Source organism: Stenella coeruleoalba, assembly GCF_951394435.1.
Source record: "Stenella coeruleoalba genome assembly, chromosome: 10".
Classification (NCBI taxonomy): Eukaryota; Metazoa; Chordata; class Mammalia; order Artiodactyla; family Delphinidae; genus Stenella; species Stenella coeruleoalba.
In genome coordinates this window covers 48,815,020-48,838,650 of record NC_137156.1, presented here as the reverse complement: position 1 = coordinate 48,838,650, position 23,631 = coordinate 48,815,020, and positions in this window count along the sequence as shown.

Sequence of the window (23,631 nt, the reverse complement as noted above, 5' to 3'; positions counted from 1 at the left end):
TGACCTTAAAACCGTGTTCTGTTCACATTTATAGTAGCTTCCTATCATCGGCCATCCCAGCAACAGAAACTTGGGACCAACAGACACTTCTGTGACTCAGGAAGAGAAAAGGGGCCCACAGCTCTCTGAGGTGTCCCCGAGGAGTCCAAGTACTGCCTGTCTTACATCCAAAGTTATTTGCCTTTTGACCACACACTCTCACAATAGAATCTTCAAATAAACTTACTTTTTAAAAACTTACTTTCAAAAATAAATAAATAAGGGCAACTAGCACCTTGTTTAAGTGATATTCTCATCACAGTTTGAGCAACTTGGTAGAATCAACTTGCCTGTCTGGGGTTGAAGGAACAGAAAGAAACAGATTTTTAAAATAATTATTCATAAGATGTCAACTCTCATAACACAGTTTCTTGATTATCTACCGACCTGAGGGGCTCTTGCTCTGCTCTCAGAATAATGTGTGACATAGTGACATCCAGATGGTCAATGGTCATGAGATATTTAGTGGGTTAGAGAGAAAGCTGGACAAGTAAGTCCAGCCTCAACTCCCCTTTGTCTGCGATCTGTTGGGACAATTCACGTAACATTTCAAGAGGTGCTTGGTAACATGAACTGAGAGTCTAAGATCCTAATCATTTATGGCCTAGGTGATAGGGGGCAAAAGATAAAAATGACCCAAGGAAAACATAGATTCTCTTGAGGGAAATTTTTAAGCATGGGGGGAAGTGCAGAATAAGAGAAAATGGCTGCCAGGCAAATTTCAAATTGCCCCCCTTGTCAGTGTTCTGGCTGTGTGACCCTGGACAAGTTACTTAAACTCTCTGAGCCTCTTTTCCTATCTTAAAAATGAGATAAAATGCCTCCAAGGACCATGGTGATGATGAAATGGAATAATTCACATAAAGTATCTTGTGCATAAAAACATTATCAGAGTGATACTCAATAGTGAGATTTAAATATTAAATCATTATTTTATTTATGTTAAAAATTATTTTTCCATTTTGAACTCCTGACTTCCAAACATGTTTTGTTGAATATCATATTTTATGTGGCATATTTTTTGTTTTTTGTTTTTTTTTCTTAAAGCCACACCACACGGCATGCAGGATCTTAGTTCCCTGACCAGGACCGAACCCGTGCCCCCTGTATTGGTACCGTGGAGTCTTAGCCACTGGACTGCCAGGGAAGTCCCCATGTGTGTTGTTTTAAAGAACATAATGTGAGGAGAAATTCTTATTTAGAGAAATGTTCTGTGATTCTCAAAAGGCAATGACATTATTATACTTTTTTAAAATTCCTAGTGGATTTTATTTTAATTAATTTTAATTTTATTTTCTTGGGATAAATATTTATGTGTGTATGTGCATACATTTTTAAAAATTTTTATTGGAGTATGGTTGATTTAGAATGTTGTGCTAGTTTCAGGTGTACAGCAAAGTGAATCAGTTATGCATATACATATATCCACTCTTTTTCAGATTCTTTTCCCATATTATGTTTGATTTGAAGTTGTCTTCCAGGTTGGTTTCAGAGGGCTCAGGTCTTCCTCATGCTTCTGCCACAAGTGAGCTAAGTGGCCCTGAGGGAAACAACCTATGTGTGATGGAGTGCTCATCTCATCTGTAATTTCAGTACTCTGACCTCCCCGCCCCCGCCCCCGTGCCCCCACAGAGTTGCCTGCAGGACTAAGAGAAGAGAATGGACTTGAGGACATGGGGAGGGGGAAGGGTAAGCTGGGACAAAGTGAGAGAGTGCCATGGACATATGTACACTACCAAATGTAAAATAGATAGCTAGTGGGAAGCAGCTGCATAGCAAAGGGAGAGCAGCTCGGTGCTTTGTGACCACCTAGAGGGGTGGGATAGGGAGGGTGGGAGGGAGATGCAAGAGGGAGGAGATATGGGGATATATGTATATGTATAACTGATTCACTTTGTTATAAAGCAGAAACTAACACACCATTGTAAAGCAATTATACTCCAATAAAGATGTTAAAAAATATGTATATGAAAGTGTGAAGCACTGTAAGCATGAGAAAGATCCTGGAGAGTCCAGTGAACTCTTGACACGTGTTTACACGCGTGGGCTTAAGGAACTAGGTGTTTGTTGAATACACATACTCTAGAGCCCCAGAGAGATCTCCTGGAGACACCAACTTGGAACCAAAACTGCCTCCTGGACCCCACCTGTCTCCCTCCATATTTTACAGGGAGGTTGCTGTGTCTCGGCTCGTACTCTGGGCTGAGCTTCAGGTGGAGCCAGTGGCCCCACACCCTGTGCCCTGACACTACCCACAAGGTCATGGAATAAGTCCCACCCAAAGAGCACCAGCTAGGTTGATGAATTTCCATCACATAATTGTCATCCTTGCCCTACACACAGGGACCCGCTTTAGGAAGAAGTTCAGAACATCTAAGTTCAAAGGCCACCTGAGAAGGTAACACTGAACTATTCTCTCTGTCTCAACTTTCAAAAACCAGTGAAGAAAATGGATTCATAGGAAAGATATTCAAAGGGCCATGCTACCCATTTGGCTGTCTAAATCATGGCTCTTAATCTTTCCATATGTGAGTATTCTTTATTAACCCCAAACTGTTGCTAGAACAGTAGTTTTATTTAGTGACCATTTATTAAGAAAATATAGAGTGATAATCAAAAATACTAACCACTACCATGAATTCAAAAATAGTATCATCAAAAATATATCTATACCTGTAAAAACAGCCGTACATATTTGTGTGAGATCTATTTATTTGGTCTGCAGGCAATATGTGCTGAAGAAACTCTGAGGAAAGGTACTGAGGTCTCCATGGGGTTTTAGACCTCCTGGTTGAGGATCACTGCTCCTAGTTTAAGAATGTCAGGTCCGTGACCTCCTTAGCTTTGCTCCAACAGGAGTGTTTGACTCTGCTGTAGTTGAATGTGTTACCCTCAGATTTTATGGAAGTGTGAAGATTGACTGTTATGTTATCTAGTACCACTTATAAGCAGACAATGAATTTCTTTCAGAATTTAATGCCAGGAAATGCTTATATTTCCTGAAGAACTACTATATTGTTTTTGTTTTTGTCAGTGTTGTTCTGGTTGTTGTGTCAGTGTGGTTAGGGACATTATTTTGAAAGTTAAAAGAAATAGGACTGGTACTCCTGAAACTAACACAACATTGTAAACCAACTATACTCCAATAGAAAATTAAATTTAAAAGGTTAGAAGGCCTTTAAAGACCCCTGAGGGCTCTTAAAACGAGTCAAGAGACAATTTGCAAAAGATTCCACTGATCAATAATCAGAATGAATTGAAATATATTAGATATGTATAAGTCCATGAGTTTGAACTGATTCCTTGATATCTTTGGAGGATGCTGGGGAATCAATTTATTATTTTAAAATCTGGTAAATAAAGAGAAAGAAAGAAAGAAAGAAAGAAAGAAAAGAAAGAAAGGAAGAAAAGAAAGAAAGAAAGAAAGAAAAAGAAAGGTTGTTGAAGTTAATGAGCACCCAAAGCTGCAGTGAATCAGGGTCTCCTACACTGAGTTGCACATGCAGAAAGGGAACATGAAAACTGGCATTTTCTCCTTCCTATTTGTCCGTGTTGGACATTCCCTTTATTCACGTCGTGATACTCTTCCTGGTATTCCTTCATGCTAAAGCACAAATAAAATTGCTCTGTTTCTCAAGAAATAACTGTCTGGCATTAGTGTATGGTTTTGATTGCATAATGAGAATTGTTGAGGCAAGTGATAAATGAATAAAAGGATTCTGCCTGCCTACCCAGACAGAGACTTCTGGAGTGGCAGGTCAGTGTCTGATTCTTTTTTTTTAATTGAGGTGTAAATGACATACCATATTATATTAGTTTCAGGTGTATAACACAATGATTTGATATTTGTGTATATTGTAAAATGATCACCACAATAAGTCTAGTAATCAGTGATTGCTGTCAGAGCTGACAGGATTTTTGAAATGGACTCACACTAACCAAACTCAAGAGACTGATGTATAATCAGAATACTGCATGTGATTTCACAGTAGGGGAGGCATCCATCCAGTGAAGAATATCAGTGTCCATCATCCAGCACACTGCCTTCCCAGTGTTAAAGTATTTGGGGGTCAAATTACTCATCAAAACTTAGCTGGTGGGCCTCCCTGATGGCGCAGTGGTTGAGAGTCCGCCTGCCAATGCAGGGGACACGGGTTCGTGCCCTGGTCCGGGAAGATCCCACATGCCGCGGAGCAGCTGGGCCCGTGAGCCTTGGCCGCTGAGCCTGCGCGTCCGGAGCCTGTGCTCTGCAGTGGGAGAGGCCACAACAGTGAGAGGCCACTTGGCTGGTAATTACTGAGTTTGACGAATAGAATCAGTCATTTCTGGTCAATTTATTTCTCCTTTTCATGCACTATTCCTAGAACATTCTTAAGGGCACTCTTCAAGACAATCTACACACTTGTTTTTGTCCTTCTTAATTGGATTTCTACCACATTTCCATCCAATGTGAAGTGCCCTTACCTCTTTGGTTGACTTCACACAGAAGCAGACCCTGCAAGAAGGAATCAGTTCAAATCATTTATTTGGAGAGGAGATTGCAGAAAACACTAGTAAGAGTTAGGAAGTAAGACAAGGAAGGGAAAGAAACCATTGCAGGGTGTGTTAAGGGGTAGGTTATCACTGTGAGCACATGGGTCTCAATCCCACTGGGAATTTGTGGGGAATGATGTAGAACACTCCTGAGAATATCTGCTCTTGAGGACCGAGGAAGCTGGGAGTTTCTCTTCCAACTCCATTCACCCATTTGCTGAGGGATGCTCCCCAAGGCATCTTTTCCCCAGAACTTTTGGCCTTCCCCACCATGAGCTGAGCATACCATAGAGCATTCACTAGTATAGAGTCACAGGTGCTCGCAGCAGGTGAATAGGTGTGGTGAGTGGTCAGGACACATGCAAAGCATTGCACCATCTGCTAACATCCCACTGGGCATGATTTGTATCAAGTCATTTTAGAGATGGTTGGCTTCCCGGATAAAACCATAATTTAAAAAGATACATGCAACCCAGTGTTCATTGAAGCACTATTTACAATAGCCAGGACATGGAAGCAACCTAAATGTCCATCAACAGAGGAATGGATATAGAAGATGCGGTACATATATACAATGGAATATTAGCCATAAAAAGTAACGAAATAGTGCCATTTGCAGAGATGTGGATAGACCTAGAGACTGTCATACAGAGTGAAGTAAGTCAGAAAGAGAAAAACAAGTATCATATAATATTGCTTATATGTGGAATCTAGAAAAATGGTACAGATTAATTTATTTGCAAAGCAGAAATACAGACACAGATGTAGAGAACAAACTTATGGATACCAAAGTGGGGAGGGGAGGTGGGATGAATTGGGAGATTGGGATTGACATAGATGCACTACTATGTATAAAATAGATAACTAATGAGAACCTACTGTATAGCACAGGGAACTCTACTCAATGCTGTGTGGTGAACTAAATTGGAAGGAAATCCAAAAAAGAAGAGATATATGTATATGTATAACAGATTCACTTTGCTGTACAGCAAAAACTAACACAACATTGTAAAGCAACTATACTCCAATAAAATTTTTTTTAAAAACTAAAGATGGTTGGCTCATAATTTACATATGACTGTTCAGGTACTAGATACAAGATATCAAGGCAGGTTTTCCTTAATTCCTGGACAGAACCCTAAAAACTTGTATGACTATTTTCTTAAGACAAGTGCAAAATCTTTTAAACTTTATGTCCTGCCTAATTATCAGAGTTCCCAAGTTGTTGAGGTGATGAAACAAGATAGAGGATGCAGAATAGAAACATGGTTGATGGCAATGTATTAGTGTTCCACTGCTGCTATAACGAATTACCACAAATATGGCAGCAAAACAACACACATATTTGTTATCTCACGGTTCCCATGGGTCAGAAGTCCAGGGACAGCTTATAATGGTCCTCAGCTCAGGATTGCATATGGCTGTGATCAAGGTATCAGTCAGGCTGCATTTCTATCTGGGGAAAAATTCTGCTTCCAAGCTTATTCAGGTTTTCGGCAGAATTCATTTCCTCGCGGCTATGTGATGGAGGGGGCCCTGGCTCTTTGCAGCTGTCAGCTAGAGACTATACCCAGGTCCTAGAGGCCACGCACATTTTTTTGCCATGTGGGCTTCCTCAATATGGCAGTTTACTTCATCAAGTCAGCAAGAAGAATCCCTGCTAGGAAGGAATTTTATATAACATAATATCATCACAGGGATGACAGTCTATCACCTTTGCCATATAATGTAACCTAATCAGGAAGTGACATCCATCACTTTGGACATACTCTGTTGGGAGGGAGCAAGTTCCAGGTCCTGCACACACTCACGGAAAGGAGATTACACAAAGGAGTGGACTCAGGAAGTGAGGAATCATTGGGGGGGGTCCCCTTAAATCTGTCTGCCACAGACACATGGTGAGTACTCAGTCAGTATTAATTTGCTTCCCTTGATTTGGACTCTTCCAGGCCTGCATATATTATTACTGTCATAGTATATTTAGGCCAGAATAAAGACTCGTGATGGACATGGATTCTCTGGGATTGAGAACACAATGCAGACATGACAGCTCCATGGTGACAACAAGCACTGTCAGATCCCATTACCTGCCCGTGCACAGTTATCACACATTTAATGTGGTGAAATGTTATGGCCACATCACAGTCAGCCTGAGCTGATGGTTTTAATTTGGGTCTAAGGCTAGAGCTATGCTGATGATTTTTACCACTGGCTAGACCTGGGGGGCGGGGGGTGTCACATTTCCATGAGTTTCTGTTATCAAGAGGGAGTCTTTGTTCCCTCTTCATCTTGAAATTTTCAAGCAAGTGAAAGCTAGTATTTACCAGGTGGAAAAAACTGTCATTAGACATTAGTCCCTTGCATTTTATATTAGATGAGATTCTGAGTGAGTTATGAAAATATAGGGGTTGGCACATTCAGGCTCTGGGAACTCTAAGTAGCAATTGAAATTTGGCTTTCCTAAGGACTTGATGAAAATAAAAGAGCTCATACAAATCCACAGGCAGCAGCTCCCAAGAAGTCATCTGAGTATAGGCTGCAAAAATGCTTTATGTTCATACAACTACCACTGACCCTTGAACAACACAGGTTTGAACTACCTGGGTTCACTTATATATGGTTTTTCATTTACCACCACAACCCCACCCCTGCTGGTGTATCTCCAAACAATGACTTGGCAGTCAGCCTTTCCTGCATCAAGAAACATTCATGACTTAACTTTGAGGATCATATTCTTGGAGTGACCTCTGTTGATTTTGGAGAGATTGGGCCTGTCTTATGAATGGTGATGATATTGCAAATGTATATAGATTGAGGAATCCATAAGAAAAGTATTGCAATTTTTAAAATATCTTTTTCTATGAACTCAGAACCTGAGAAGTCTGGGGTTGTCATGTTGTTGGAAAAAACAAACGTTGTGAAGAAGACAAACACTATCCTAGAAGTTCCAGTTGGTGAAATTCTGTGGTCCACGTACAGATTCCTTGATGATGCCATAGGTAGAAAGGGTCCACTTGGTTATAAAACCCACAGGAAACTTGATCCAAAAGGCACTGGGAACATTCCCCAGTGTCTGTGCAGACCACCAGTAAGGTTGTAAATAACTTGTAACTGATTGGCTGTGATCAACTGGAGTTTGTTACTGGTGACAAACTCTCAGAACATCCATTTTTGTTGACATTATTATTAACCAGTTATGTTTAATATAATGTCTTAATACTGATCGTAAGACATCAAGACTATCCCAGTTGATGAAGAGGCTTACAGACTTAGGTGTCATGGGGTATACCACTGTGATCTCAGCCACTCCTTCTGATAGTCTCCTTTCTGCCCTCCGTACCTAGCTCTATAGTCTGATTTTTTGTTAGATCATTTCATGGATGATGGAAAGCATATTCTACTCACCTGTGAGGACTTACTCAAACAGGACTTATCCAAACAGATATCCTTGGCTTTGAGGTTCACACTGGTGATCTGTTCTACTAACAATAACAAATACTGACAGAACAGTTAGCATGAGTGAGGTATTGGCGGCAAGCTTCCTGGCTCCTCTCCCAGGCATTGAAACAAAGACTGATGCTATGTCTTCTTCCATTTTTTAAAATGTCATTTTCATCATGGATTTACAGATCTCCTGGTGAGTAGAGTTGTCTATAAAAGAATCCACCCTACCATTAGATTGGTTAAAGAAGATGTGGTACATATATACAATGGAATATTAGCCATAAAAAAAGAATAAAACAATGCCATTTGCAGCAACATGGATGGACCTAGAGATTATCATCCTAAGTGAAGTAAGTCAGACAGAGAAAGGTAAATATCATATGATATCACTCGTATGTGGAATCCAATTTAAAAAAAGAAAATAAAAAAATGAACTTATTTACAAAGCATAAACAGACTTACAGATATTGAAAACAAACTTAGGGTTACCAAGGGGAAACATGGTGGGGGGGGGAGGGATAAATCAGGAGCGTGGGATGAACACACACACACTATTATATATAAGATAGATAACCAACAAGGACCTACTGTATGGCACAGGGAACTCTACTCAACATTATGTGATAACCTATATGAGAAAGAATCTAAAAAGAATGAATATATGTATATGTATAACTGAATCACTTTGCTGTACACTTGAAACTAACGCAACATTGTAAATCAACTATATTCCAATAAAAATTTTAAAAAATAAAATATAATGAACTAAAGCAAACAAACAACAACAACAAAAAGAATATCCCTTACTTTTTTTTTTTAACATCTTTATTGGAGTATAATTGCTTTACAATGGTGTGTTAGTTTCTGCTTTATAACAAAGTGAATCAGTTATACATATACATATGTTCCCATATTTCTTCCCTCTTGTGTCTCCCTCCCTCCTACCCTCGCTATCCCACCCCTCTAGGTGGTCACAAAGCACCTAGCTGATCTCCCTGTGCTATACGGCTGCTTCCCACTAGCTATCTATTTTACGTTTGGTAGTGTGTATATGTCCATGCCATTCTCTCACTTTGTCACAGCTTACCCTTCCCCCTCCCCATATCCTCAAGTCCATTCTCTAGTAAGTCTGTGTCTTTATTCCTGTCTTACACCTAGGTTCTTCATGACATTTTTTTTTCTTAAATTCCATACATATGTGTTAGCATATGGTATTTGTCTTTCTCTTTCTGACTTACTTCACTCTGTATGACAGACTCTAGGTCCATCCACCTCATTACAAATAGCTCAATTTCCTTTCTTTCTATGGCTGAGTAATATTCCATTGTATACATGTGCCACATCTTCTTTATCCATTCATCCGATGATGGACACTTAGGTTGTTTCCATCTCCGGGCTATTGTAAATAGAGCTGCAATGAACATTTTGGTACATGACTCTTTTTGAATTATGGTTTTCTCAGGGTATATGCCCAGTAGTGGGATTGCTGGGTCATATGGTGGTTCTATTTGTAGTTTTTTAAGGAACCTCCATACTGTTCTCCATAGTGGCTGTACCAATTCACATTCCCAACAGCAGTGCAAGAGTGTTCCCTTTTCTCCACACCCTCTCCAGCATTTATTGTTTCTAGATTTTTTTGATGATGGCCATTCTGACTGGTGTGAGATGATATCTCATTGTAGTTTTGATTTGCATTTCCCTAATGATTAATGATGTTGAGCATTCTTTCATGTGTTTGTTGGTAGTCTGTATATCTTCTTTGGAGAAATGTCTATTTAGGTCTTCTGCCCATTTTTGGATTGGGCTGTTTGTTTTCTTGTTATTCAGCTGCATGAGCTGCTTGTAAATTTTTGAGATTAATCCTTTGTCAGTTGCTTCATTTGCAAATATTTTCTCCCATTCTGAGGGTTGTCTTTTGGTCTTGTTTATGGTTTCCTTTGCTGTGCAAAAGCTTTGAAGCTTCATTAGGTCCCATTTGTTTATTTTTGTTTTTATTTCCATTTCTCTAGGAGGTGGATCAAAAAGGATCTTGCTGTGATTTATGTCATAGAGTGTTCTGCCTATCTTTTCCTCTAAGAGTTTGATAGTGTCTGGCCTTACATTTAGGTCTTTAATCCATTTTGAGCTTATTTTTGTGTATGGTGTTAGGGAGTGATCTAATCTCATACTTTTACATGTAGCTGTCCAGTTTTCCCAGCACCACTCATTGAAGAGGCTGTCCTTTCTCCACTGTACATTCCTGCCTCCTTTATCAAAGATAAGGTGAACATATGTGCGGGGGTTTATCTCTGGGCTTTCTGTCCTGTTCCATTGATCTATATTTCTGTTTTAGGGCCAGTACCATACTGTCTTGATTACTGTAGCTTTGTACAATAGTCTGAAGTCCAGGAGCCTGATTCCTCCAGCTCCGTTTTTCATTCTTAAGATTGCCTCGGCTATTCGGGGTCTTTGCTGTTTCCATACAACTTGTGAAATTTTTTATTCTAGTTTTGTGAAAAATGCCAGTGGTAGTTTGATAGGGATTGCATTGCATCTGTTGATTGCTTTGAGTAGTAGAGTCATTTTCACAAAGTTGATCTTCCAATCCAAGAACATGGTATATCTCTCCCTCTATTTGTATCATCTTTAATTTCTTTCATCAGTGTCTTATAATTTTCTGCATACAGGTCTTTTGTCTCCTTAGGTAGGTCTATTCCTAGATATTTTATTCTTTTTGTTGCAATGGTAAATGGGAGTGTTTTCTTGATTTCACTTTCAGATTTTTCGTCATTAGTGCACAGGAATGCCAGAGATTTCTGTGCATTAATTTTGTATCCTGCTACTTTACCAAATTCATTGATTAACTCTAGTAGTTTTCTGGTAGCATCTTTAGGATTCTCTATGTATAGTTTCATGTCATCTGCAAACAGTGACAGCTTTACTTCTTCTTTTCCGATTTGGATTCCTTTTATTTCCTTTTCTTCTCTGATTGCTGTGGCTAAAACTTCCAAAACTATGTTGAATAAGAGTGGTGAGAGTGGGCAACCTTGTCTTGTTCCTGATCTTAGTGGAAATGCTTTCAGTTTTTCACCATTGAGGACGATGTTGGCTGTGGGCTTATCATATATGGCCTTTATTATGTTGAGGAAAGTTCCCTCTATGCCTACTTTCTGCAGGGTTTTTATCATAAATGGTGTTGAATTTTGTCGAAAGCTTTCTCTGCATCTATTGAAAAGACCATATGGTTTTTTTCCTTCAATATGTTAATATGGTGTATCACATAGATTGATTTGTGTATATTGAAGGATCCTTGCATTCCTGGAATAAACCCCACTTGATCATGGTGTATGATCCTTTGAATGTGCTGTTGGATTCTGTTTGCTAGTATTTTGTTGAGGATTTTTGCATCTATGTTCATCAGTGATATTGGCCTGTAATTTTCTTTCTTTGTGACATCCTTGTCTGGTTTGGTATCAGGGTGATGGTGGCCTCGTAGAATGAGTTTGGGAGTGTTCCTCCCTCTGCTATATTTTGGAAGAGTTTGAGAAGGATAGGTTTAGCTCTTCTCTAAATGTTTGATAGAATTCGCCTGTGAAGCCCTCTGGTCCTGGGCTTTTGTTTGTTGCAAGATTTTTAATCACAGTTTCAATTTCAGTGCTAGTTATTGGTCTTTTCATATTTTCTATTTTTTCCTGATTCAGTCTTGGAAGTTTGGGCATTTCTAAGAATTTGTCCATTTCTTCCAGGTTGTCCAATTTATTGGCATAGAGTTGCTTGTAGTAATCTCTAACGATCTTTTGTATTTCTGCAGTGTCAGTTGTTGCTTCTCCTTTTTCTTTTCTAATTCTATTGATTTGAGTCTTCTCCCACTTTTCTTGATGAGTCTGGCTAGTGGTTTATCTATTTTGATTATCTTCTCAAAGAACCAGCTTTTAGTTTTATTGATCTTTCCTATCGTTTCCTTCATTTCTTTTTCATTTATTTCTGATCTGATCTGTATGATTTCTTCTGCTAACTTTGGGGTTTTTTTGTTCTTCTTTCTCTAATTTCTTTAGTTGCAAGGTTAGGTTGTTAATTTGAGATGTTTCCTGTTTCTTAAGGTAGGATTGTATTGCTATAAACTTCCCTCTTAGAACTGCTTTTGCTGCATCCCATAGGTTTTGAGTCGTCGTGTCTCCATTGTCATTTGTTTCTAGGTATTTTTTGATTTCCTCTTTGATTTCTTCAGTGATCACTTCGTTATTAAGTAGTGTATTGTTTAGCCTCCATGTGTTTGCATTTTGTACAGATCTTTTCCTGGAATTGATATCTAGTCTCATAGCGTTGTGGTTGGAAAAGATACTTGATACAATTTCAATTTTCTTAAATTTACCAAGGCTTGATTTGTGACCCAAGATATGATCTATCATGGAGAATGTTCCATGAGCACTTGAGAAAAATGTGTATTCTGTTGTTTTTGGATGGAATGTCCTATAAATATCAATTAAGTACATCTTGTTTAATGTATCATTTAAAACTTGTGTTTCCTTATTTATTTTCATTTTGGATGATCTGTCCATTGGTGAAAGTGGGGCGTTAAAACCCCCTACTATGATTGTGTTACTGTCGATTTCCCCTTTTATGGCTGTTAGTATTTGCCTTATGTATTGAGGTGCTCCTATGTTGGGTGCATAAATATTGACAATTGTTATATCTTCTTCTTGTATCGATCCATTGATCATTATATAGTGTCCTTCTTTGTCTCTTCTAAAAGTCTTTATTTTTAAGTCTATTTTGTCTGATATGAGAATTGCTACTCCAGCTTTCTTTTGGTTTACATTTGCATGAAATATCTTTTTCCATCCTCTTACTTTCAGTCTGTATGTGTCTCTAGGTCTGAAGTGGGTCTCTGGTAGACAGCAAATATATGGGTTTTGTTTTTGTACCCATTCAGCCAGTCTGTGTCTTTTGGTGGGAGCATTTAATCCATTTACATTTAAGGTAATTATTGATATTTATATTCCTATTCCCATTTTCTTAATTGTTTTGGGTTTGTTATTGTAGGTCTTTCCCTTCTCTTGTGTTTCTTGCCTAGAGGAGGTCTGTTAGCATTTGTTGTAAAGCTGGTGTGGTGGTGCTGAACTCTCTCAACTTTTGCTTGTCTGTAAAGGTTTTAATTTCTCCATCAAATCTGAATGAGATCCTTTCTGTGTAGAGTAATCTTGGTTGCAGGCTTTTCACCTTCGTCACTTTAAATATGTCCTGCCACTCCCTTCTGGCTTGCAGTGTTTCTGCTGAAAGATCAGCTGTTAACATAATGGGGATTCCCTTGTGTGTTATTTGTTGTTTTTCCCTTGCTGCTTTTAATATGTTTTCTTTGTATTTAATTTTTGATAGTTTGATTAATATGTGTCTTGGCATGTTTCTCCTTGGATTTATCCTGTATGGGACTCTCTGTGCTTCCAGGACTTGATTAACTATTTCCTTTCCCATATTAGGGAAGTTTTCAACTATAATCTCTTCAAATATTTTCTCAGTCCCTTTCTTTTTCTCTTTTTCTTCTGGAACCCCTATAATTCGAATATTGGTGTGTTTAATATTCTCCCAGAGGTCTCTGAGACTGTCCTCAGTTCTTTTCATTCTTTTTTCTTTATTCTGCTCTGCAGTAGTTATTTCCACTATTTTATCTTCCAGGTCACTTATCCATTCTTCTGCCTCAAATATTCTGCTATTGATCCCTTCTAGAGTATTTTTAATTTCATTTATGGTGTTGTTCATCGTTGCTTGTTTCATCTTGTTCTTCTAGGTCCTTGTTAAATGTTTCTTGCATTTTCTCTATTCTATTTCCAAGATTTTGGATCATCTTTACTATCATTATTCTGAATTCTTTTTCAGGTAGACTGCCTATTTCCTCTTCATTTGTTAGGTCTGGTGGGTTTTTACCTTGTTTCTTCATCTGCTGTGTGTTTTTCTGTCTTCTCATTTTGCTTATCTTACTGTGTTTGGGGTCTCCTTTTTGCAGGCTGCAGTTTCATAGTCAGTGTTGTTTTTGGTGTCTGTCCCCAGTGGCTAAGGTTGGTTCAGTGGGTTGTGTAGGTTTCCTGGTGTAGGGGACTAGTGCCTGTGTTGTGGTGGATGAGGCTGGATCTTGTCTTTCTGGTGGGCAGGTCCACGTCTGGTGGTGTGTTTTGGGGTGTCTGTGGACTTATTATGATTTTATTATGATTTTAGGCAGCCTCTCTGCTAATGGGTGGGGTTGTGTTCCAGGCTTGTTGTTTGGCATAGTGTGTCCAGCACTGTAGCTTGCTGGTCATTGAGTGAAGCTGGGTGTTGGTGTTGAGATGGAGATCTCTGGCAGATTTTTGCCATTTGATATTATGTGGAGCTGGGAGGTCTCTTGTGGACCAGTGTCCTGAAGTTGGCTCTCTCACCTCAGAGGCACAGCACTGACTCCTGGCTACAGCAACAAGAGCCTTTCATCCACATGGCTCAGAATTAAAGGGAGAAAAAGTAGAAAGAAGAAAGAAAGAAAGAAAGAAAGAAAGAAAGAAAGAAAGAAAGAAGATAAAATAAAATAAAGTAAGGTAAAATGAAATAAGGTTATTAAAATAAAAAATAATTATTAAGAAAAAAATTTTTTAAGAAAGTAAAACAAAAAAAACCAGACAGATAGAACCCTAGGACAAATGGTGAAAGCAAAGCTATACGGACAAAATCTCACACAGAAGCATACACATACACACTCAGAAAAAGAGGAAAAGGGGAAAAAATAATATATCTTGCTCTCAAAGTCCACCTCCTCAATTTGGGCTGATTTGTTGTCTATTCAGGTATTCCAGAGATGCAGGGTATATCAAGTTGATTGTAGAGATTTAATCCACTGCTCCTGAGGCTGCTAGGAGAAATTTCCCTTTCTCTTTGTTTGCACAGCTCCCGGGGTTCAGCTTTGGATGTGGCCCCGCCTCTGCGCATAGGTCGTCAGAGGGCGTCTGTTCTTCGCTCAGACAGGACGGGGTTAAAGGAGCCGCTGATTCGGGGGCTCTTGCTCACTCAGGCCGGGGGGAGGGAGGGGTACGGAGTGCGGGGCAAGCCTGCGGCGGCAGAGGCCAGCGTGACATTGTACCAGCCTGACGTACGCCATGCGTTCTCCCGGGGAAGTTGTCCCTGGATCCCGGGACCCTGGCAGTGGCGCGCTGCACAGGCTCCCTGTAAGGGAGGTGTGGAGAGTGACCTGTGCTTGCACACAGGCTTCTCGGTGGTGGCAGCAACAGCGTTAGTGTCTCATGCCCGTCTCCGGGGTCTGCTCTGTTAGCCGCGGCTTGCGCCCCTCTCTGGAGCTCCTTTAAGCAGCACTCTTAATCCCCTCTCCTCACGCACCAGGAAACAAAGAGGGAAGAAAAAGTCTCTTGCCTCTTCGGCAGGTCCAGACTTTTTCCCTGACTCCTTCCCGGCTAGCCCTGGTGCACTAACCCCTTCAGGCTGTGTTCACGCCGCCAGTCCTCTCCCTGCTCTCCGACCGAAGCCCGAGCCTCAGCTCCCAGCCCCGCCCGCCCTGGCGGGTGAGCAGACAAGCCTCTCGGGCTGGTGAGTGCCGGTCGGCACCGATCCTCTGTGCGGGAATCTCTCCGCTTTGCCTTCCGCACCCCTGTTGCTGTGCTCTCCTCCGCGGCTCCGAAGCTCCCCAGCTCCGCCACCCGCAGTCTCTGCCTGCGAAGGGGCTTCTAGTGTGTGAAAACCTTTCCTTCTTCACGACTCCCTCCCGCTGGTGCAGGTCCCATCCCTATTCTTTTGTCTCTGTTTTTTCTTTTTTCTTTTGCCCTACCCAGGTACATGGAGTTTCTTGCCTTTTGGGAGGTCTGAGGTCTTCTGCCAGCGTTCAGTAGGTGTTCTGTAGGAGTTATTCGACGTGTAGATGTATTTCTGATGTATCTGTGTGGAGGAAGGTGATCTCCGCGTCTTACTCTTCCGCCATCTTCCTCCTCTCTGTCCGGATGACTCACTATTGATGCTATTATTAACACTACAACCCTCTCTGCAATGAAATCTTGGCAAAGTGGCTGCCTGTTTGTCAGTCTAAAGTGGCAATACACCAAATAGTAATTTTGTAGGCTGCAAGATGGAAAAACTGAATTCAACTTTTTGGGTATCTTACCATGAACATGTGATTTGGATTTAAAGGATTATCTCCTTCCTGGGGCTTCCCTTTTGGACCTGCAGCATGGGAAATTTCAGGATCTGTGTCATGCCCATTTATGATGGTACCACCCGGAAGTGCAGAGAAGTCACCTCTTTGTGGGGCAAACCATTGTCCAATGGAGTCAGGAGCTGTTGAATAGACTGTTCTGATATTCAGTCATCCACATAGCCTCCTGGAAAATAGATACTCCTGCTAGTGTTGGAGGGTCTCCTGCAGAGACAGGGGGTGGCTGTGGCTCACGACAGGGACAAGGACACTGACAGCAGAAGTTCTGGGAAGTACTCCTTGGCATGAGCCCTCCTGGAGTTACACCCTACTTTTAAGAGCGTATCTGTGACCCATGCTGGCTCAGGGCCTTGAAACCTGGAGTGATTTCACAAAGTTGTAGCTTTTTCTTAGTTTGTTTCTGATCTAGATATAGTCAACTAAGTTAGGAGAGGTTTTTTTTAGCCATGTGACCAGATTTAAGAGTTATTATGCAGAAGCAAATATATATAGAATGGATAAAAAACAAGGTCCTACTGTGTGGTACAGCGAACTATATTCAATACCCTGTGACAAACCATAATGGAAAAGAATATGAAAAAGAATATCTATCTATCTATCAAACTGAGTCACCTTGCTGTACAGAAGAAATTAACAAAACATTGTAAATCAACAATACTTCAATAAAATTTAAAAAATACATAAAACTTTAAAAAAGAGTTATTATGAGGAATTATTGAAAAGGTCACCCATCGATCAGATGCAAAGCTGAGGAAGATTGTGTCAAGTTTCCTAAGTCTTAAACATCTGTAGATTCACATTTCACACATGGAGATGATTCTGTCATTATTTTTTCTAATGATGTGCTTCTACTTGATAAAGACTTGAATAATATACTCATCATTTTAACTTACATAGATATCATTGAAAATAAATGATATTTTTTTTCAGTACATTGTATAACAAGAAGTACAGGGAAATATATAAAAGTACATGATTTGGGGCCAGAAGGACCTGAGTTGACATCTTTCTCAGTCACATATCAGCTGGTAGCTTGAGCAAGTTTTTTAAACTTTCTGAGCTTCATTTTCCTTATCATTAAATTGGAGGTAATAACTTCATAGAATTATGGTGTGGATTAAATGAAATCATCCATGCAAGATGCTAAGTACAGGTCTAGCACACATTAAACATGAAATAAGTGCTATTTTTGTCATTATTTCAACTAAGCCCTGGCTAGCTTATAACTAGGAAATGTAGAATAGGAAAGAAATCCTCCTTTAAGAAGATGAGTTAGAACAATGCTGTCCAATAGAAATATAATACAAGCCACACATGTAAGTTTAAATGTCCTAGAAGCCCCAATAAAGTAAAAAGGTACAGGTGAAGTTACTAATAGATTTTATTTAATCCAATATATCTGAAATATTATCATTTCAATATGTAGTCAGTATAAAAAATTATTAATGAGGTAGTTTTCATTCCTTTTTCATAGTCTTTGAAATCCAGTGCTTACACTTACAACACATCTTTATTTGGATAAAGAAGCACATTTCAAGTGCTTGCAGCCACATGTGGCATGTGTCTGCTGTCTTGGACAACACAAGGTTAGAAACTGGTTTTAAATGGATTGTAGAACATTTTTCTTCTGTTGTGAGGGTAGTGAATGTGGTGGGGATGCTGTAAACCAGTGCCTCTCAAACATAAGAATCACTTGGTGAGCAGGCTAAAATGCAAATTCCTGGGTCCCAACTCCAAAGATTCTGACTCATTAGGTCTAGGTTAGGGACCAAGAATTTGCATTTCCAATAAGCTCCCAATTGATGCTGATGTTAGTCCATGGACCACATTTTTTAGTATATTGGTGCAAAGTCTCCCTCTTTGAGTTTTACCATGACCTCGCTGTTTTCATTAGTTTTCCAAAAGACTACATATACCTATTTTGGTCACAGTAATAGAAATGAAGACCTTTTCCATGACACACATATCAGTTCCTGCCTATACCAGCAGCACATAGTTATAGGATTGAAAACTTGCAGCCTGTTGACTCTACTCTGCTGGTTGTTGAGCTACTATGACCCAAACCTGGTCATACCTGGGGAGCCTCATCTCTTCCACCACATGGGGACCAGCTTGCTCTTGTTTCCCCAAGCCTAGTGATCTGGCATGTGTCCCCCTTGGGCCTGTGCCTCCTTAGCTGTTACCTCTTCCTTTAAACCATCATGGGCTCTGCCATTATTATTATCTTGAGTAGGCATTTAAGACAGTTTGGTACAAATGGACTGGCTGAATTTACATGATAATTTTGTCTTAAAATCAGTTCAGTCTATCTAACATAAGTATATACTAATATATATTCAGTCTTTCTTCATAGTATATATTAAGCCACTCCTTTTGCTTGAATACAAACGATGCTAATGTTTAGGCAGCAGATCATGTGCTTAAATATATGCCTTCATGTCAGTATTCACCTGTCAGATAATCTTCATGACTTACCGATATTGCCATTATGAAATGATGTTGAATAGTTATGACAGAAACTATGGTTGAGTTGATGTTTATATTTGATTTATGTGTCCACTATCTTGTTTCACCTGAGCCTTATTTCAGCAATCTACCTACCCTATGGCCCTCCGTGAGCATATGTAATGAAAGCTCAACAGTCTATTCTGTAAAAGCTGTTTATAATTTAGTTGGGGAATACTATGCAAATGAAGGAGATACAGCTCAGTAATGTTTAAGTTCACCTAAAACACCATGAAGTTCTGGGTGCCCAGTGACCAGTACCATGGCAGGTAGGAAATGGACTGAAGAAATGGACCCAGGTTTGAGTGACACCTCTGACATTTACCAGCTTGTATAGTATCAGGCCAGTTAGGCAACCTAGTTACTTGTCCAAGCTTAGTTTCCTTGCCTGTAAAACAGGAATAAAAAAACCCCTAGTTAATGGGGTGACTATGAAGATTAAGTGTCACCTGTGATTGTTCCAGAAGAAAAAAAAGTATTTTCAGCTTGGTAATCTGAAAAGGCATCATGAAGGAGATGGCATTTGAGCTGGTTCTTGAAAACTGGTAGGATTTGTTTGGTCTTCTTTTTTTTCAATTTTTTTAAATTGAAGTATAGTTGATTTACAGTGTTGTGTTAATTTCTGCTGTACAGCAAAGTGATTCAGTTTTATATATATATATATATACATTTTAATATTCTTTTCCTTTGTGCTTTATCATAGGATATTGAATATAGTTCTCTGTGCTATACAGTAGGACCTTGTTGTTTATCCATGTTTGGTCTTATTTTTTTAATATTTTTATACATGAATGAATGAATCCATTGTATAAAATATTAAAGTTAATTAGAAAAAAATCACTAATGAGTCCACCATTCAAAGATAGTCCCTATTAATATTTTGGTGTGCTTTCTTATCTCATCTACCACATGGGTTTTTTTTCTTATTTTATGTGAAACAGCAAAGTGTTAAATATGACTCTTTCTATTTCAGGGTTGGCCAATGTCCCCACATTCTAAAGCAGGGTACTAGAGCAACTGTGCAGGATTTGCATTTGGGATGCTCTTTTGCCAGCATTAGCTCCCTACCCATTTTCATCCTAAAAAACAGAAGGCAAAGGAGTCATTAGGAAGTAGGCAGGTTTGTAGAAAGAATGCCTTTAGGACAGTGACTCTAAGTTGGAAGCAAGTTTACCCCCAAGGGACCTTTGACAATGGCTGGAGACATCATTGTTTGTCACAACTGGGGGGTGGTACTACTAGCATCTAGTGAGTAGAAGCCGGGGATGCTGCTTACCATCCCATAATACACGGGACAGCCCCACACCAAAGACTCATCCAGCCCCAAATGTCAATAGTGCTAAAACTGAGAAACCCTGCCTTAGAGAGAGTGTTGTCCTAGAGCAGGTGCACTGTTCCACCCCACACCTGTGTGAGGGGTGCTTCCTTCTCACCTTGATCCAAGTAAGGAGGGAGACTCAAGAAAAATACTTGGATAGCTTGGTCCTCTCAAGTTTGGTGGACACAGTAACAGTATTTGATTCACACCTGGAAAAATGAAGGAGGAGGGGCTGAGGGAAACAATCGGTGGCAGCCAATAAAAAAGAAGTTGAGTTAAGAAGTACCTGCATTTCAAGAGTTCACTGGAAAAAAGATCCCTGTTTCTCTGGGTCTCATGGACCATGACTATAACCATTTCAAAAGGGACTACCTCCAAGAAGATATTGAAAATAGAGATGAACAACCAGGAGTGAAGGCTGAGTAGACAGGACTGAGAAGCAAGGCAAGGAAGGCGTCTTCATGAGTAAAGGAAGTAGGATGTGGAGCCGTGAAGAGAGAAGGGTCAGAAGATGATGTGGGGTGAGGAGGGCACCCCCACAGCCTCTGAGAATCTGTGCATACCATCTGTCACATCCAAAGACATGATGGCAGTGATCTTTTCTGACCTCTCCTTTCCTCCCTACTTGCCTCCAGCCCAGCAGGACAGTGAGTGGGCAGCCAGGTGAGTGGAAAGAAAGATGAAAGAACAAAGTGGGAGAATTGTAAAGAAACCACCTAGGTCCTTTTTTTCAGGATTCCAAAGCTGGGCCAGGAGAGAAGCTTACATTAAATAAGAGACGGAAGTTTGGATGTTAGTCTAGACTTTTTAATATCTTCAAATGGCTAGAAAAGCTAAAGGATCTGCTCGCAAGCTCTTCTTGGCAACAGGAAGAATGAGTTTCTAGAGTTTATTTGAAAATGGCAGTTGTGTGAAAGAATAAAGTTACTTTATATTTGCAATCTACCAAGTCAGTTTATGCAATAAACTCATTAAATGCATGTGTATAATAGATATGGTATGAATATATATATACAGAGAGAATATATCCGTGTACAGTTATATCACATATATAAAAAATAGCTGTACATACATATGTGTATATATTTGGATCACACTGTATAAAAGGTTTGTATCATGATTTATTCGCTTAGCATTTTGCTATAAATTTTTTTCAAGTCATTGAAATAATATGTCATATAGGTATATCAAAAATTCACGTGACCAGGCTTCCCTGGTGGCGCAGTGGTTGAGAGTCCGCCTGCCAATGCAGGGGACACGGGTTCGTGCCCCGGTCCAGGAAGATCCCACACGCCGTGGAGCGGCTGGGCCCGTGAGCCATGGCGGCTGAGCCTGCGCGTCCGGAGCCTGTGCTCCGCAACGGGAGAGGCCACAACAGTGAGAGGCCTGTGTACCGCAAAAAAAAAAAAAAAAAATTCATGTGACAAACCCCTAATTCTGTTGTTGGAAATTTCAATAATGAATTACTAATTTACTACTGGAAGTAGCACTGTAATGAACATCCTTATGAATCTCTGCCTATTTTATTATTTCCTGGACTAAGATTATGAATTTTAGTTTAGTACTATTGATATTTTTTGCCCAATTGCTTTTGAGAAAGCATTATCATTTTTTAAAATTTCTGTAAAAGACATAACCTAAAACTTACCGTCATAACAATTTTTAAGTGTATAGGTCAGTGGCGTTAAGTATACTCAATTTCCAGAACTTTTCATCTTGCAAAACTGAAACTATACCCATTAAACGGCAACTCTCCATTTCCTTCTTCTTCCAGCCCCTGGTAACCACCATTCTACTGTTTCTATGAAGTTGACTACTTTAGATAACACATATAAGTGGAATCATACAGTATTTATCTTTTCATGACTGGCTTATTTTACTTAGCATCATGTCCTCAAGCTTCATTCATGTTGTAGCAGGTGACAAGATTTCCTTCTTTTTTAAGTCTGAATAATATCCCATTTTATGTATTTGCTACACTTTATCCATTCATCCATCAATTGACATTTAGGTTGCTTCCACCTGTTGGCTATTGTAAATAATGCTGCTATGAATAATGGGCATTCAAATGTCTCTTTGGGACCTTGTTTTCAATTATTTTGGATAAAGGACTTCAATAGACATTTCGCTGAGGATGATATAAAAATGGCTAACAAGCACAGGGGAAAAAAATGCTCAACATCACTAATCGTAAGAGAAATGCAAATCATAACTACAGTGAGATACCACCTTAAGCCCATTAGGGTGACTACTATTAAAAAAAACAAAATAAAAAGTGTTAAGAAGGATGTAGAGAAATTGGAAATCTTGGGTACTGTTGGTAAGATTGTAAAGGGGGCAACCATTATAAAAAACAGTATAGAGGTACCTCAAAAAATTAAACATAGAACTACCATATGATCCAGTTTTATCGATTTATATGCATGCCAACAATGCGGACCTTTACGCATCAGACTTACAGCATCACGTCTACCCCATTCTACTGTTCAAAATAAGTCACAAGACCAGCCCTGATTCTAAAGAAAAAGAAATAAATGCCACCTCTTGATGAGAGGTTGACATGCACATACAGCGATGGAGGAATTCTGGATGGCTATCTTTAGAGACCATCTGCAACAGATAATTTGATGGAGAGATGGTGATAATCTTACTTATGTTTTATTTTGCATTTCATTGATTACTTGTGAGGTTTTTTTCATGTTTCTCAGTCATTTGGAGTTCTGTGAATCATCTGTTCATGCCTTGGGACTTTTAAAAATGTCTTTGGCAGTTTTTAAAATTTATTTCTAAAAAGCCTTTATATATATGAGGTTTGTTGATTGTAAGAAAATAGGATGTTAACTCATTTTCTATCATATTTATTGCAAAACTCTTTCTCAATTTATCCTATATGATTAAATTTTTGTATGCAGAAAGCATTATAAAATTTTTAGTTTTTAAGTAGCAAAATCTGTTGAGTATTTTTTGGCAACATATTCAGTGATAATACACAAAATACATAATCATAGTGAACATTCATCATCTTTGGCAGCTCAACATCTTAATGCCTTTCCTAATTTGATAGCATTTCCAGTTGTCTGGGTTTGGAATGAGACAAGGCACATACCTGTGTGTATATATCTATGGTTCACTAGGAGAGCAGAAAAAAACATTGAAATATCTCTTTTCATTGATTTTTTCTTTTAAAAATATAGAAATTAAACTTTACCAATACTTAATAGAGACATGAGCCCTGGGGCCTTTGCTTGGATCACATATCCGTAACACTGCTCTTCTTTCTTCTTTTTCAGAGGATTTCAGTGTGCTACCATTTACATGTGCCTAAAAAATGGATTTATAGATTATAGTAACCAGCTTTACTTAAACTATCCTTCAGATACGGACAAGTGTCTAGAAAGTTTCCTGCAAATAATGTGGACTGAGTACACTATTATCAACGCAAACATAAGTGAATAACAAGAAGAGAGCAGAATCTACTTCTTGTTACCTACCTTAAAAGCTCATCAGATTTGCCAAAAGATTGGTCATCACAATTAAAATGAATGAGAAGACTATCTGACATATAGATATAGACTTACATCCCATGTGCACATTTCATTTTAATAGCTAATAGCAACAGGAAGTCACAGTA